The following is a 16,040-nucleotide window of genomic DNA, read 5'->3' as shown; positions in this document are numbered from 1 at the left end:
TCAAAGAAACCCTAGGAAAATAGAGTGGGGTAAACAACAAAATACTATTTACTTCATTGGAAACTTCAGAGTACATGCCACAAACCAAAAGCTAATTTTGCCTTAACTAAATGAGGATATGCCCCAATTTTCTCTGGTGTGTTATATACAGCATAACTAGCTCTATTACTATTTTTAATATTTTCTTCATTTTTATATCAATAAAATTTTAAGAACTTCTGTTAGAATTTTTCCTTTTGTTTTTACATTTCCCCTCCCTCATCTCTTTGGTCTACTTCTCCTTTATCTCCACAGATGGAAGGTAGATGAACTACAGTGAAGAGGAGAATGGATAAGTTCTTCAAAGGAGGGGCTTATGTCTTAAATTTCTTTGTAAACTCCATTGCTTCGTACCATGCCTGACAGATTTAGGTACTCAGAGAGTGTTGGTTAAAGGTTGAATGAATAGGCTGAGCAATGCATGAGTGGGTAAATATATTTATTTTATCCTTCTACTATAACTTAAGGAAAAAAACATGTTGCCTGAATGTTTATTACAACTCTTCTGTTAACCTTGTAGAGGATGGATCAACTGGACCGTGTAGAGATGGAAGAAAAGGAATGTCATTTGCTATACTCAGAACATGTCCTGTGCTGATGTTTTCACAGGTGATCATAGCCAATCCCTGTAGTGACCCTGTGAGAAAGTATCATTATCTGCCTTTTATAGCTAAGTTTCAGATAGGATCCCAGAGAGATTGCTAACCTGTCCAAATCTATGGCTGGGAGCTAGGATTTAAAACTCGAGTGCTCCTTTCAAATAACCCACATTTCCCTCTATTTCCCTTCTAAACACAAACGCAAAACTTGAATATTAAATCACTAATATATTAGGTTAAAGCTCTTGGCACCTTAAATGGTCCCTGCCAATTAATTCATTATTTCTTAAGCACTTATTTTGTGCAGAGTACGTTTTCAAGGCAACGGGTGCCAGAAGTTAAAGTCTACTCCTTTTGTCCTATGAGCAGCTAAGGCCTGATGTCAATGGTCTGGGTAATACAACATTCTGAGTATACGAGATGCTATCAAGATGATTAAGGAACTTTGAAGTAGTCAAAAATAATCTATCTTGAGACTAACAGCAATTTTCTGTCATTAGTATAAATTAAATTTAGTGCTAAAATATTATCTTCATATATGCAATAATCATTAGGCTAATTTTTGTAACCAAATAATCTTTTGAGGCTAAAAATGTCGTTAAAATTGATGAGCTTTTTGGAGAAGATTTTTAATGAGTATTCTGGACATCTAGAAGTCTTGCTGGACCACTAGAGGTACCCGGATCCTAATGGTTAACCCCTTTCCTTCCTCCTTCCTCAGAATCACATAGGAGACAGTCAGGATTACAGGATTTTGAGAAATGATATCCTCTTAGCCATTTCTTCCTCTTCTACCACAGAGAAGCTCTGGACATTTGGAGACTTACAGAATCAGGATGATTTCTTAGAGTCTCCGAGAACATTTTGACCACGTAGGAAAGGGATATGTTTGTCAGGGGTTCTACCCTTCCTAAACTCAGTGTCCCTCTGAGAGAGAAAATACTCATCATGTTGATGTATAGCAAAAACCATCACACTATTATAAAGTATTTATCCTCTAATTAAAAAATTATAAAAAATACTCTTCTAAATAAATAGTACTTTTGGAAAGAACTTTGCTCTGTATCTTTTATTTATTTATTTATTGTGTCTTTAGTCTAACCTAAAGTTCTCCTTTCTTTACCAGGATGGTAACAGCACTTAACGCTAAGCCTGCAAGCCAGTTGATGTCAGAACAGAGTCCTGAATACTCACCTCAGTGAGGTAAGGAGCACACAGAGGGTCACACACACACACAGTTCTGGAGGAAGGAACGCCCAGGGACAGGTCAGGGTAGAGAACAGTGGAACTGGACGGGATTAGTCCATCCTCCTCAGTAGTATGAGCTGATCCTATGGGTGGGGCTGGCACTTCTCAGATGCTCACCGCAAAGTGAATGTGCTCTCACAACTGTGCTCCTGTGCTGCTCAGCCATGGATGACAGGTGAAGGGAACACTTCCCGGAACGAACAGCTTTTCCTCAACCAACGTTCACCTGGGTGGTGGCACAGGCCAGGTTGGGGAGCAGAGGTGGGAGGAAAATCATTCCAGACTCTAACTGGGCCACTGACTCAGAAGGCTGCACGCCAAGTTGCTAATTGTCAGCGTCCAGCCACCCTTCCTGACAGAGCACGCACAAGGCAAAGATTGTTCTCAGTCAGACCTTGCACCACAAGAAAAAATGCGACAGCATAACCAGGCCCAGAGTCTCTCGCTCGTCTGAGATGCTGCCCTGCGGCATTTCCATCCTCTCTGGGTCTGGGGACCTTCATATCCCTCTCGGTCCTATCAAGAAAAAAGTCCCAGCACAATCTTAACTGCACAGTTTCTTGGCTGTGAGTGAGGAGATGTCCCTCTTATCTACCTTCCTGAACTGAGAGAAAACATTTCAGAAAGTTTTCTAAATGAAAACCTAAGGGAAACAGAAGGAAACTTGAATTTTTCATGATTTATTCTTCTCGAATTTTGATGTTTCACCGGAAGCACACATTCGTTTGTAACAAGAACCAAAAAAAAAGAAGGTCTAGAAGGAGAGAATTCACTTCACTCACTTCACATAAAATCATTACTACAAATGAGTTTAAAGATATTAAATATAATGCGTGAGTTTTATTGAGTGCTGAGGGAAGTGGTACAATTTAATTGAGGATTTCCTGTGCTGTCTGGAGCTGAGAATAAGGGATTGTATTGTGGCCTCCCTGTCGTTTTCCCTTTCCCCAGAGCCTAATATATCAATCACATAAAATTAGTATAATTAGGAGGTCGACTAAAGACAGAGAGGCTCTTCCTGTAAATTTTTTCAAATGAAAACCCAGGCACCATTGTAAAACAAACACATTAATCTATTCACTGAAATTAAATGAATAGGATCGTGGTGACTTTAAGGCACTCAGATGATTTGAAATTCTAATTATTCAAAATACAAATGAATTCTTAGAGAATGAACACAGGCTTTGATGACAAAAGACCCGTTTCCTTCCAAGCCTAAGTGTGTGACTCCCAGGCGTGTGTCCTTTGTCTTTCCAAGGATGCCTGCTCCTGCCCCATCCTTCAGCCCAATGCACACTGCTTTCAACCTCCGAGGGCAGGGGTCGGTGACAGGATGAGGCTCTGACCACCGGCATGCCTCGCAGAGGGCTGTTCCTGGAATATCAGCCCAGGACGATGTGGAGCCCTACAGGAACCACACGGGAGCTTATTCCTCTTAAGTATACAGTGAGCTCCATGCCGAGAGCAATTTCAAGAGGCTGGCAGAAAACATGGAAGGCTGAGCTGTGAATGCAAGCAGAGGAGATGGATACAGTCAGGGAAGACTAAATTCTCTTGGCTGCCAAAGAGAGTGAGGGCAGCCACAGCTTGAGGGGGCTGCCAGGTTGTAATCAAGTTACTTTGGGTTCGGCTCAATTTGGTCTGTTTATAGCCTGAGGGAAACAGGGAAGATGGGGACCTCAAGTTTTATGTTCATCCCAAACTTCCATTGAGTTGGTTCAGATTACAAAATATTTGATCTGTTACTATCCAACTGCAGGTGCTGGGATCTTTGCGAGTTAAAAAGAAGACAAGCCCTGGCACTCAGTGGCAAAACCAACACAATACTTACAGTAAGGTTTTTAATATTATTTGAACATACTCTAAAATAACAATCCACTTCCCCCCTGTGCTTTAGTCCTTTCACTATTCAGTCCATGTAAAGTACTTTCAAAAACTGTCTGTTTTTCTTAGAACACTACTCAGATAGCTGTCTTTTCTGAAATAAAGCAACCTATCATTTCTTTTCAAAATCTAAAGTTCTTTTTGCTTTTCAAACTCTAAGCAAACCACCACTATAAAATGTTTAAATGTGGAAGAATTAGTGGCTAGTAACTGCCTAACTATATGCTGATAGTATTATCTTTTTTAAATTTATTTTTTTATGGAGGTATAGTTGATTTACAGTGTTGGTATTCTTAATTTTAAGATTGCTTATAATTAGTACTAAACAGTTACTGAGGTATTTCTGACTTATGATGCCAGTTGGTTCACTTTGGCTAATAAGAAATGGCCTTGATGTCTCTGTAAGAGATATTACGTAGTAGGAGTCAAGTATATTCTAGTCTGTGAAGTAAGCATCACCAGGCCCATTTTATGAAGCAAAGTTGGAGGCATAAAGGCTAGGAAGCTCATACAAATCGCACAGCTGGCTGGTTAAGCATCAGAGCAGGACTCAAATCCATGAAGGGCTGGCTGCAAAGCAGGTGCCTTTTCCCATTATGCTGTGGCTCTTGCCTCTTCAAGGAGGGAAGGGAAAATGAAAGGACCAAAGGTCACACTGTACAACAGCAGAAATGGGCTTGTTTGAGCAGGTCCCCTCTGGGATAATAACTGTCCCGGTAAGGCCACACTTGATTATCTAAGGACATCCTGGCCCAGCCTGGCTCTGCTCAGTTCTGCTGTAACCTTCTCTTCATGTAACCTGATTGCTGAAATTCTCAGTTTTTCCTCTTCTCTAAGTTCGTTTCACTTCACCTGCATCAAAATGCTGCTAATCCCATATCTGATTGTTTGCATCTGTAATTTCAAGGCTTCCTTGGTGGCTCAGTGGCAAAGAATCTGCCTGCCAATACAGGAGATGCAGGTTCAATCCCTGGGTCGGAAAGATCCCCTGGATAAGGAAATGGCAACCCACTCTAGTATTCTTGCTTTGAAAATTCCATGGGCAGAGAAGCCTGGAGGGCTACAAGTCCATGGGGTCCCAAAAGAGTTGGACACAACTTAGCAACTAAACGACAACAAAATTTCAAAATCTTTGTAATCTTCTCTGTCGGTTTTATATCCTGAATGCTAATATCCAGCTTATCTAGTTGACATACTAAAATGTACCCTGCCCTGCCTGGTCTTTCAGATACAAATTAAAGGTAGAATTAAAATAGGCTTCATTATGGGCTTTTCTGGTGGCTCAGACAACAAAGATCTGCCTGCAATGCAGGAGACCCAGGTTCAATCCCTGGGTTGGGAAGATCCCCTGGAGAAGGGAATGGCTACCCACTCCAGTATGTGTCACTGTGTGTCTATTCCATAGACAGAGCAGCTTGGTGAGCTACAGTCCATGGGGCGGCAAAGAGTCAGACATGACTGAGCAACTAACACACACAGGTTTCATTATGCTTCTACACTATGGTGACTTGCTAAAAATTTAAATCTGGGCATATAATATTCATATGGTGACTACAATTATTGGTATGTATTGTGTATTTGAAAGTTGCTAAGAAAGTAGATCTTAAAGTTTTCATCAAACACAAAAAACTGTAACTGTGTGGTGATGGATGTTCATTACACTTACAATCATTTCCGAGGAGACACACACATCCAATTATCATGTTGTACACCTGGAACCCATTATGTTGTATCAATAAAACCAATGTGCTGGTTTTACTGATATATAAATGTCAATCAATTTAAAATCAATCAATTAAAAAAATTAAAATCTACCTCTTTATTAAATTGGTCATGGCTATCCTCTCTCATGAGAGTTTAACGAAGAATTGCTTTTGGATGAACCAAAGCATATCAGGTGAACTCTGCAACAGCAGTGTATTCCAGCTGAGTAGCTGATATGAAGAAAGCACACACTGATATATGCCAGAACTCTGCAAAATCTAGCTTTCCCTTGGAGGCAACAGGGGTGTCAATTGCTTTATACCATTCTTAATTTCATAAAATAAAGACTAGAAATGTTTGCACACTATAATAGACCCGTGAAAGCACAATTTTTAGACTTTTGCTACTAGCTTGGCTTTTGCCAAAAATGTTTTCACAGCCTCCGGTCTTCATGTGCTTCTTCATGCTGTCAGGCATGGAACAACTTTTTCCATGAAAACAAAACAATTCCCAAGGAATGTTCTCAGAAATTCTAAGGGGCTTTAAAGGAACATCCTAAATCCTCATGTTCTGATGGTTTCACAACGCTTACACTGCGTCCAAGTACCCTATCCCTAACTTGTTCTGGTGAGTTTTTGTTTGTTTCCAGTCAGAGGGTTTTCTCAAGTGGGCTCGATAGCTCATGTCAGCAGAGAGTCAAAAATATCCTTACTGGGTGCCAAGAAAGTGGTAACCACACATGTACAAAATAGAACTGTTCTACTGGCTTTTTACTCCAAAGACATGAAGGTAACTTACAATTTAATTTATACAAGAATTCTATTTGAGGTGGGAAAAGTATTAGCTCAACTATCTTGAGTCTTATCTACATTAACAGAGAGAGAAAAAAACAAAACAGGACATGGTGGGTTTTGCTTCTGGCTGCTCTGTGTTATTTGCGTGGAACATGTCTTACAAAAGTAGCATTGGCAAAAATGTACCCACAAATATGTTTTGAGAAGTAAGCTATAGAGTATGTACACAATATGACACATAATTGCTATGTGGGGAAGTCAAGCTCCCGCAGTGAATGTTTTACATTTATGTCAGTGATTGGCCTGTGTCTCTCCTCCAAACATTTCTTCTCCCAGCACCTCCATCCCTTTAACACAGTCAGATAGATGAAAAGTTAGCCACATGGTTCATTCCTTTGCTCATGTAACAGCTATTTATTGGGCCATTACTGCTTGTAGCTACTGCCTCATGCTATGTCCACTAAAAATAAGGCCCTGCCCTGCAGGAAGGCACTTTGATGTCTCACAGACTTAAGAAAGGAATGGGCAGAGCATGGCGCACATAGGAAGAGAGGCCTGGTCAAGTTCAGGGAGCTCCTTCTTGGCCACAAATTACAAAAACTGCATGTAGACGGAAACTATCATCTTACTATGTTTGTATTTCAGTTGTTTTTTATTTGTCCTCAATAATTAAGTTTAAAAAAAAAAAAGTAAAAAGAGAGCCATTGATGTGCCCTCTGGGCTAAGTTCTACTCTATAGCCAGATGTGATGACAAACTAGCAAGGGATAGACTCTGTGGAGGGGACTCTGAGAAGAGGCCTGGAACACCCACGAGTGGAGCTTCTGCAGGGCTCATGTGGACCACAAATTGCTCCTGCAGGCACATTGGTGGAATGGTCCATTCCTGTATCTGACAGCTGAGCTTTATTTATAAATATCTGAAATGACCCTTTATAAGGAATTTTTCTCTTTTTGATCTAGATGTCTTAGAGGATGCATATTCAAGTTTTGAATCAATTGTTGAGAAATGGAATATTTAAGAGAAAACTTCTGTATCATATTGAGGTCAGTCAGAACATACTTATATGCCGGGTGTTGTGTTAGATACAAAGGACCCAAACCTGAATAATGTGTGGTTTTTGCCTTCAAGGAGCTGATTTTCAGGGTGGGGTGACAGGTGAGCAGATGACACATATATGTACATGGTGTCATCTATGATTTAACTTGAGAAACCTGTACGCAGGTCAGGAAGTAACAGTTAGAACTGGACATGGAACAACAGACTGGTTCCAAATAGGAAAAGGAGTACATCAAGGCTGTATATTGTCACCCTGCTTATTTAACTTCTATGCAGAGTACATCATGAGAAATGCTGGACTGGAAGAAATGCAAGCTGGAATCAAGATTGCCAGGAGAAATATCAATAACCTCAGATATGCAGATGATACCACCCTTATGGCAGAAAGTGAAGAGGAACTAAAAAGCCTCTTGATGAAAGTAAAAGAGGAAAGCGAAAAAGTTGGCTTAAAGCTCAACATTCAGAAAATGAAGATCATGGCATCTGGTCCCATCACTTCATGGGAAATAGATGGGGAAACAGTGGAAACAGTGTCAGACTTTATGTTTTTTGGCTCCAAAATCACTTGCAGATGGTAACTGCAGCCATGAAATTAAAAGAGGCTTACTCCTTGGAAGAAAAGTTATGACCAACCTAGATGGTATTTTCAAAAGCAGAGACATTACTTTGCCAACTAAGGTCCATCTAGTCAAGGCTATGGTCTTTCCTGTGGTCATGTATGGATGTGAGAGCTGGACTGTGAAGAAACCTGAGTGCCGAAGAATTGATGCTTTTGAACTGTGTGTTGGAGAAGACCCTTGAGAGTCCCTTGGACTGCAAGGAGATCCAACCAGTCCATTCTGAAGGAGATCAACCCTGGGGTTTCTTTGGAAGGAATGATGCTAAAGCTGAAGCTCTAGTACTTTGCGACCTCATGCGAAGAGTTGACTCATTGGAAAAGATTCTGATGCTGGGAGGGATTGGGGGCAGGAGGAGAAGGGGACGAGAGAGGATAAGATGGCTGGATGGCATCACTGACTCAATGGACGTGAGTCTGCGTGAACTCCGGGAGATGGTGATGGACAGGGAGGCCTGGCGTGCTGCATTCATGGGGTCGCAAAGAGTCGGACATGACTGAGTGACTGAACTGAACTGAACTGATGACTTAACTCTGATTTGTTCATTTCTCTGCTTGCATAGTTCTTAAGTTCAAGTTTTGAAAACAATTTCCTTCATGTCATGAAATAAAAAAGAATGTTATCTTTGAAAGATACACATATTGAAAATTTATTACATTTTACATATTTCTAGAACTATTTTTCTGAGAAGTTTATGATCAATTTCTCAAATTTTCTTTGTGTGGGGCATGGTGGGGAAGGATCATTCATTATGGAAATTGTGTTTGCTAACATATTGAGAAACTAAGATTGAGAAACTTTAGGATGGCTTCTTAGCTCATGGTTGCATCTTTTGAAGAGAGAAATAAGCTTGGACCCATAAATTTTCACTGGAAAAGAACAATTTGAAACAGCAGGGAGACAAGAGCAACCCAAGTGCCTTGGGAAAAACAGGATCAAGGAAAAGAGAAAGAGGGGACAAGGTTAGTTAACATAATATACTTTTTATGAATATAAATTGAAAGAACAGTCATTCATGAGAAAACGTATTCAAAGAAATGCTATTAGAACTCACTTTTTGTTTGTTTTTTCTTATGCTATATTTTCTACTGCTAAAATGTTAACATTTGAGGAAGCTGTATTAAAGATGCTCCAAAAATCTTTCAATTTTAATTTTTACAACATTTTTATTAACGTATGATTAGTGAGTGAAGTGAAGTCACTCATTCGTGTCTGACTCTTTGCGATGCCATGGACTGTAGCCTACCACGCTCCTCCGTCCATGAGATTTTCCAAGCAAGAGTACTGGAATGGGTTGCCATTTCCTTCTCCAAAGGATCTTCCTGACCCAGGGATCAAACCCGGGTCTCCCACATTGTAGGCAGATGCTTTACCATCTGAGCCATCAGGGAAGTCCTAACGTATGATTACCCTAAAATAAAACTCTAAGAAATATGAACAAGTAACAAGTTCAAACAGAAATTAGCACAGCAAAGCTTTGAATCTAAATATATTTGACCATAAAACTCTGCATATTGACCACTTGTTATTCTATTTTCCTTTTGTTGTACTAGGTGATTCTATTCTTACGTGTTCTTCAGTAACTGTGTTTAGGACCTTTAACCTTAGCTGCTGCTGCTGCTGCTGCTGCTGCTAAGTCGCTTCAGTCGTGTCTGACTTTATGCGACCCCATAGACGGCAGCCCGTCAGGCTCCTCCATCCCTGGGATTCTCCAGGCAAGAACGCTGGAGTGGGTTGCCATTTCCTTCTCCAATGCATGAAAGTGAAAAGTGAAAGTGAAGTCGCTCAGTCGTGTCCAACTCTCAGCAACCCCATGGACTGCAGCCTACCAGGCTTCTCCATCCATGGAATTTTCCAGGCAAGAGTACTGCAGTGGGGTGCCATTGCCTTCTCCGTTAACCTTAGCTAGGGAGGATCAAACTTCTAGCTCATGAGCTTTAGTCCTTTCTATGACTGGGTGACCTATTTGGAGGAATTCCTGGCATCACTTACTACTGAAAGTGACTTACTAATCTCTTCAAAATAACCCCCATTCAGTCTTTGATATAGTATTATTTCTTTGTTGTTATTGTTGTTATTTAGTTGCTAAGTCCTGTCCAACTGTTTGTGACCCCATGGACAGCAGCACACCAGTCTCCTCTGTCCTTCACTGTCTCCCACGTTTGCTTAGATTTGTGTCCATTGAGTCCGTGATGCCATCTAACCATCTCATCCTTTTCTCCTTTTGCCTTCAATCTTTGTCAGCATCAGGGTCTTTTCCAATGAATCAGCTCTTCTGTATAATAAATGTAAACGTAGTGAGTTAAAATAATGCAAACATTTTATTTTTTTCTGTTGGTCAGGAATTCAGGAGTGGTTTGGCTAGGTGGTTCTGGCTCTGGGTGTCTCATGAGGTTGCAGTCAAGATATTGACCAGAGCTTAGTTATGGAACTGGAGAGTCTGCTTTCAAGATGGCTCACTTAACAGGGCTGCTAAATTGGTGCTGACTGTTGTCAGAACTCAGTTGCTCTCCATGGGGCCTCTCCCAAGGACTGCTTGAGTGCTTGCAAGACACAGAGGCTAGATTCTCCTAGATAAAGTGGTTTGTAGAGAGAACACTAGGTAGAACGTATCTATGTTAAGACCTAATGTCAGAAGTCACATAGTCATTTCTGCCATATTTTTTGTTATTGTTAAAAGCTAGTCATTAAATTAGGTCCCTAGTCAAGTGAAGGGGAAATTATATCCCATCTGAAGGGGTATGGAATGCCAAAGAATTTGCAACATATTTTAAAATTATCCTATGTGGGTTGGGGCCAATGACGCATATCCTATTTATACTTCATGCCATGGATAGGTCTGGCTATGGATTAATATTTCTGATTATGGTTCCTTGAAATAATCTGTCCCAGGATTTCTTTCCATTTTCACACCTAGGACTTTGCCAAATCCTCTGAATGGGACTCTTTATTTAAATGACTAATAACCCAAGCAATGCCCACTTAGGACAAGTGGGCATTTATTGGCTCAGGCAACCCAAGGAAGTGTTGAACTAACCGAATACCAGGATAGGCAGTGATCCAGGGAAATAAGTGGAACCAGGAGCTTGAATATCAACAGGATTACTCCTCTATGTCCTGCCTTTATTCTTCTTGGAGTGTCAATCTTTCTCACTTTAGAGCAGTTTTCCACACATGGCAGGAACAATGGCTATCTACACCTTTTAAATTTTACATTCCATAGCTTCTGCAATGGGAGAGGGTCTTCCTCATACCCTATTTGATTCCAAGTTCTTTACACCAAAGAAGAACCTAGGTGGAACGAAAGGAGGGTCAGGATCCTGTAACATGGCAGCTCCTGCCGTTACTACAAGGTGGCCATAGAGAAATGAATGGTTAGCTTGAAAAAAGACGGTACCCTGGAGGAGTGGGCTGGGACTGGTGGGGAGAGTGATGGAGAGATAAACGAAAGAGCCCTTTAAAGGGTCTTTAGAAAAAGTACTGATATTGATAAGTATTAATATTGAAAGTAGAATAGATTTTATTTTCATGCATATTTTGCATATCTCATTTAAAATCAAAATAGTGACAGAAAAAGAATAGTGACAAACATTTATGTGTGACTTTCCCTGGTGGTCCAGTGGTTAAGCTTCCACATTTCCAATGCAAAGGGCAAGAGTTCGATCCCTAGTCAGGGAGCTAAGGTTCCATATGCCGTGTAGACAGAAAAAAATTTATGTGGAATCCACACTTTCTTTTGATGAACCTCATTTGTATGGATAACCACAATCACAGTTGGCACTAATGTTAATATATTCTAATTAGAATAGCATGGTCAGTGGACATGTTGTAAGTCTGGATTTGAACCCCCAAGCAAGGATGTAAGAACTGGTTCTAATCTTTTGTCAGTTATAAAACACACTTCCTTCTCTTTGACTTTTTAGCAAGGTAGGAAACACCTTGACAGTATTTTCATTTATGATAGGTAGACTGCATTTCACAGAAGAGCAACTTCCAAGAAGTGAAAATCATCAGACTCATACAAGACAACAATTCCGCTATCAGTTGAGTGTGTGTGTATGGACTGGGGTCGGGATATACAGAAATACTTAGATATGCAACATTAGGAAGTTGTACACACATCAATATCAGTCAGTTCAGTTCAGTCACTCAGTCGTGTCCAACTCTTTGCGACTCCATGGACTGCAGCACTCCAGGCTTCTCTGTCCATCACCAATTCTCAGACCTTGATCAAACTCACATCCATCGAGTTGGTGATGCCATCCAACCACCTCTGTCATCCCCTTCTCTTCCTGCCTTCAATCCTTCCCAGCATCAGGGTCTTTTCCAATGAGTCAGTTCTTTGCATCAGATGGCCAAAGTATTGGCCTATTATACCAATATACCTATTTATTTTTTATTTTTAACTAGTCAAATACAATGAGTCAGTTGGAGGTGAAAAGTCTATGCATGCTAGTTGCAAAATAAAAGTTTTCAAAGAAACACACACCGTATTCTTTATACTTTCTTTATAAAATACACATATACTATGCACTTTCTTTATAAAATTATATTTATTTAGAACATTTGACTTTTAGGCAGGCACTTTCTTCAGCTCTTGCTATGGCCTGGTTCCCAGGTGGCTCACTGGTGAAAAATCTGTCTACTGAGAAGGAGACAAGGGTTTGATCCCTCTGTCAGGAAAATCCCCTGGAAGAGGAAATGGCAACCCAATTCAGTATTCTTGCCTGGGAAGTCTCATGGACAAAGGAGCTTGGCAGGCTATAGTCCATGGGGTTGCAAAGAGTTGGACACGACTTAGTGACTAAACAACACCAAATAGCCTGGTTCACAAACATTGCCTCTCTACAATAGTTGTTGGCTACTCTTAAAAAGGATTGTAGCTGTTTTAAAAACTGTCACTCTTGTGGACTCCTCATAGCAATCGACCTTTCCGACTCCTAGTTCTCAAATGAACTTCCCAACATCAACTCTTTCATTCTGACCTAGTGATTTCACATACAAACAAATGCTTCCCTAGGTTTGTTCTATTTCAGGAGCTGTTTCTGGTCAATGCTTCTGGTAAAGCAATAGTTCTTCGTTAAACATGTCTCCCAGAAGCCTAGATACTCTTGACACCCACATGTCAGCTGCCTATTTCTTGGCTCCCTCCACAGAGTAACTGATATGGACAAAGCTTCATTCAGTTTCTTATTCCACTCTGTGGTCCAGCTCCCACCAACCCCCAGGACATCTTAGAGATGCCAACTGCTCTTCCCTTACCCCCACAAGTTTACAATCCTACCTTCCTGCCTCCAACTAAAATCTTAAACAGTAAATCCATTCATTAACAGGTAAACCTGAAAGAAGAGACTAGAAGGAGAGGAACATTAACACAAAAGTCTGCTGAATGTCCCAAACTCTTTAGAAAGTTGACTCTGAGCTGCTGGACTACACAATGTTAATATTTTAGTCCCTGGCCTAAGAGGAGTAAGTCTACTTTAAGGATGGAGTTGGGACCTGTAGGTCTTGCTCCCTAATTTCCTTTGCCTTATCTTCAGTAAAATTGAGTCTTAGAAGCTTTGAGATCATGCAAGGCCTCTTTGTTTACACACAGCTGAGGCAGGTCTTTCCTCATTAGCACAAACAAATCTTCCAAATCTATAGCAACTATGCAGGAAGGACATCTTCCCTGCCTACCTGCAATTAAGGGTTATACCCACTCCAATATTCTTGCCTGGAAAATCCCATGTACAGAGGATCTTGGCGGGCTACAGTCCACGGGGTTGCAAATAGTCAGACACGACTGAGAGAGTTCACTTTGAACTTTTTGAACTCACAAAACTGGCCTTGGTGTGGTTAATGTGCCAGGCAAAGGGAAATTTGTTGTCACTTCCTGGAATTACTGGGCTAACCCAAGGAGACATTTGAGTTTCCCAGGTGGCACTAGTGGTAAAGAACCCACCTGCCAATGCAGGAGACGTAAGAGACATGGGTTAGATCCCTGAGTCGGTAAGTTCCCCTGGAGAAGGAAATGGCAACCCACTCCAGTATTCTTGCCTGGAGAATCCCATGGACAGAGGGACCTGGTGGGCTACAGTCCATAGGGTTGCACAGAGTCAGATAAGACTGAAGTTTCTTAGCACACATAGCAAGGAGATATTTGAAGACTCTGAACAGTGTTAGATTGCTGACTGTTAGATTCAGAATTTCATATCCAGGTCTGGCCAGGAATGGAGCCCTATATCCTGATCAGAGAAGAATATAAATGAAATTGCTCATTCAGTCTTTGAGTTATTCTTTTAAAAGCACTGAATGTATACCAAGGTCTTCACCCTGTGCTCACAGGTGAGTTCTAGGAGGGCCTACTCACTGCACTCTGGCCAGCCCTCCTGGATGGAAGTAGCTCTTCTTGTCACCTTAGATTCTTCCATCAATTCTTTCAGATCAAGGGCTCATTGTGATCTTCTGGTGGGGTCTTCTGTCAAAAAGTGTGTTTACAGCCTAGGGTCTCCTCACTGGCAGTCCACCTCAATGCCAACAAAGTACAGTCTTTACAGACAATTTGAGAAACAACAAGGCAAAGAGAGGGCCCCTTCAAAAAATATTTTTAGTCCAGCCAGATGCAAAACAGATTTATCACCCAGTCAAATGATAACCTGACCCTTCTACTTCCCCTACCCAACAAGCCTAAACTACAGATCTATCCCTTTGGAAATCTGGAGACTTTACTGACTTCGGATTGACAATATGAAAACATACGCTTGCGTCATTCCAAAAGCTAGCCTTGGGTGGAAAAGCCTTTCTGTAACCCTATCAAACATAAGACATTTAAACTTTAAGACTCTTTTTCTGCACAGTGTTGCTTCAGTGAGGTTGTTCAAAGTCACTCTCATACATTTAACCTTCAGGTTTTAATACCCTATGCTAATAGGCAAAAGCTTCTCTTACTACAGCCAGCAAATACTCATCAGAGAGATAGTTTGAATGAAAACATGTTCATAGTTATTATCAACAAACCCATTTATGGAACTGCCCAAGACACTTAGATAAAATAAATCAAAGGGGAAAATGTGTTTTCATGATCTCAAGAAGGTTAGAACACTAGACTGAAAACACTCACAAGGACAAATGATGTTTGGTTCATTCTTAAGGGGCTCTTAGGGTTTGGGTAAAGAGGTTGGAACAAGGTCAGGGGAATCCTCCTAAAACTGTGATGACTGAGAATAGCTGGTTGTTAATCCGGAATGCTTCAGAAAGTGGGACCAGCCTGTTGAGAAATCAATCAAACCAACATGTTACTTCAGTGTAGTTTTGAAAAATATTAATAATTGTAATAACTAAAATTTATAGATGACAGTCACATGTGAGAAATCCAGTTCTAAGTGATTCCCATGTATAAATAATATGAGAAGAAAGCTGGTGTGAGAGAGCTTCAGTGGGAAGGTGACATAGGACAGAACCTGCAGGATCTGGAGTTTTGGAAATAGATATGAAAAGAATCAGCAAGTATGAAATTTCATTGTTGTTCATTTGTTTTTATTTCAGGTGTGTTCAACTCAGTCTCACAGCACAATTTCACTTTTGCGATACTAAGTGGTGATCTACTCAACGGTGTGATGCTAGCCGTGGAATCCCTGAGGCTGTCTCTAAAGTGAAAGTGAAAGTGTTAGTCACTTAGTCATGTCTGACTCTTTGCGACCCTATGGAATGTAGCCCACCAGGCTCCTCTGTCCATGGAATTCTCCAGGTAAGAATACTGGAGTGGGTTTCCATTCCCTTCTCCAGGGGATTCCCTGACCCAGGGATCAAACCCAGATCTTCTGTATTGAAAACAGAGGCTGTCACTAGGATTGTGTTAAATGACTAAGACTGGGTCTGGATCTTTCTGTTAGATGACTGCTGATATTGATAATTATAAGCTTGGATGTAGACTTGGTGGGCAGGACCAAGCAACACTGTTTTGCAGTGGCTCACAATTCCCTTGAAAATGGAGAAACTGATACACAAATAAGGACAAAATGCAGAAAAAGGATATAACTGGAAGGATGACTGTGCTGTAAGTGATATTAGCAGGTCTATTTTCCTCAGTGGTTTTGTATCTTACACGTACATAAG

General features: G+C 40.8%; 1 long non-coding RNA gene across 1 annotated transcript; it reads left to right on the top strand.

Annotated features, from left to right (window-relative positions):
* Positions 1-294: 294 nt before the first annotated feature.
* Positions 295-15,672, top strand: LOC138444874 (uncharacterized). The gene is made up of 5 exons (XR_011258632.1): positions 295-468; positions 560-648; positions 1,765-1,841; positions 3,646-3,718; positions 15,471-15,672. It is a non-coding gene; the product is annotated as an uncharacterized lncRNA (long non-coding RNA).
* Positions 15,673-16,040: the final 368 nt, after the last annotated feature.

The sequence above is a fragment of the Ovis canadensis genome, chromosome 8, assembly GCF_042477335.2.
Source record: "Ovis canadensis isolate MfBH-ARS-UI-01 breed Bighorn chromosome 8, ARS-UI_OviCan_v2, whole genome shotgun sequence".
NCBI classification, from domain to species: Eukaryota; Metazoa; Chordata; class Mammalia; order Artiodactyla; family Bovidae; genus Ovis; species Ovis canadensis.
This window is presented reverse-complemented; position numbering and strand designations above follow the sequence as displayed.